We start from the raw sequence: 1,956 nt of genomic DNA, 5'->3' as shown, positions 1-1,956 counted from the left end.
ACAAGAATCTTTGGACTCAGTCATTTAATCACAAAGAATATTCTGATAGAGTAGTGCTCATCGAGAATAATCAACTAATACTCTTAAAACAACTTTGGTAGGCCTAAATACTCTTAACTCATTCCTATAATAGATTTATTAAAATGTAGAATTTCGGTAAATAAATCAATAAGAAAACACAACACTACTGGTAAAAAGAACAAACTCTGAAGAATGTCACAATCTGGAAAATTAAGACCAGTTTATCAAGGCTAACGATAGTGAGATTCACGGTAGAGGACAATTAGTTAATGATGACACAATTACTTCGTTTTTTTTTTTAATTAAAAGATTTAATGAATCCAGTTGAAAATTGTACATAACGATTGAATAAAGAGTTTAAAAATTTAACACAAAGACGCATTACATCACAATCACGACCCAATATCTCCCAATAACGTCTTATAAATCCCAGATTATTGTCTTTCTTTAACCACGAAATTGTTGTTGCCAAGAAGTAAATACCTTTAAGAATATTTAAAAAGACCAGCTTTGTTAATACTATTTGAAATGGGAATTCTGAGGGTATCGGTGTATTGGAGTAGCTCATTGATACTGATTTATCGATGTTGTCATCGGTTGATGATGTAACTAGGCTCCCAGCATGATGGTATCATCTCAACGCTTTGATAAAACGAATTGATACGATTTATTTTACTTTTCGTCAACACAAAAACCACTAAAAACATTTACAACGAAATTAATAGAGAAACTCTAAGGAAAAACCTACCTTACAAATTTACCAAGTAGTTAAGCCTTTGACAAGGGCAGTAGCCCTAATTTGAAAAGAGTTGATTTTGCTTTATAATAAATTATATATTTCTCTCTCTCTCTTTAAGGAGAAAATCTATTAAAGTTGCTTACCATTTATTTTCTTTTATCTTGAACATTAATAATTTAATTTACTTGAAAAAGTAAATAATAATGCCCTAGGCCCCTACCGTATAATTAAACTGTATTTTTTTTTACACTCTCGGCATTTTTCGTTCGTGACGCTGGTGCGCATGACTTAAATAAGTTAACCAATCATATTCCTGCATTAAATTAAAAAAATATATTTTAGTTACCGCCGCCGCCGCAGAGTGTCGCATGGCCTTTTTTTCCCCATATGACGTAAAATACATAAATGCTGTGACGTCAGCAACAATCGGCCTCAATTGCGGGAATTCAACAGTGACTCTATGTATCTCTATGGATGTAGTAGTCGCTCGAGTGAAGGGCTTTGCCCTAGGATTGGACTTCATCCTTATTAATAGTAATTATGTTTAGTTCTTTAATTGTATAATGCAAGTCGGCATTTATTTATGATTTAGTTAGTTAATAAAGTATGATTGAAACTAAGGAACAGTGTAGTTACTCTTAGTATTAGCCAAGGCTTTTATGGCCACGTGCAAATGGGGCGAGTTTATAAATCTCGTAAGCGTGGTTACATAAATGGCGAGCTCGCCAGGACCGATCGACGGGTCCTAGTTTATTGTAACTTGCTTTGGCTATGCTAAGCCTTAGTGTGATCGGAGTTAGTAATTAGTTAGAGTAAAGTTAGGGTAGTGATGTTGCGGGTCCGCATTGCGGATCGGGTTATCCGTAACACGCACTATTGAGTTTGAGGGTCGCTCAAAACCTTCCTTTACAACAATTCACTACGATCACAATGTTCAACTCATACTGAACTTCTTCAGAAGCAAGTTTAATTACTTGGCGTATCTCAACGGGACATTCCCTAACGAGAAGAAATTACAGTCAGCAATCAACGCCTACAGAGGACGATCATGAGTCAAGTTCTTCAACGGACGGTGGGACTGCAGACCACCCCCTGCGGAGACTTCCTCAGCCACATCGTCTGATACGGCAGCTCCAGATCTGACTAAATGGGAGGAAGAAAGACAGGACGAGCCAACCGTTGCTACAGTTCCTGCT

The 1,956-nt window shown here is 36.4% G+C and overlaps 1 long non-coding RNA gene across 2 annotated transcripts; it reads right to left on the bottom strand.

The window, feature by feature from the left end:
* Positions 1–306: 306 nt before the first annotated feature.
* LOC149682747 (uncharacterized) lies at positions 307–1,227 on the bottom strand. 2 transcript variants are annotated; one of them, XR_016365481.1, is made up of 4 exons: positions 1,107–1,227; positions 904–1,047; positions 783–839; positions 307–718 (listed from the first exon to the last, which is right to left on the bottom strand). It is a non-coding gene; the product is annotated as an uncharacterized LOC149682747 (long non-coding RNA). The 2 variants fall into 2 exon arrangements; XR_016365480.1 differs by having other exon boundaries at positions 783–1,047.
* Positions 1,228–1,956: the final 729 nt, after the last annotated feature.

This window comes from Phalangium opilio, unplaced genomic scaffold, assembly GCF_054372755.1.
Source record: "Phalangium opilio isolate 3A_F unplaced genomic scaffold, DU_Popi_V2 ptg000038l_1, whole genome shotgun sequence".
Taxonomy (NCBI): Eukaryota; Metazoa; Arthropoda; class Arachnida; order Opiliones; family Phalangiidae; genus Phalangium; species Phalangium opilio.
This window is presented reverse-complemented; position numbering and strand designations above follow the sequence as displayed.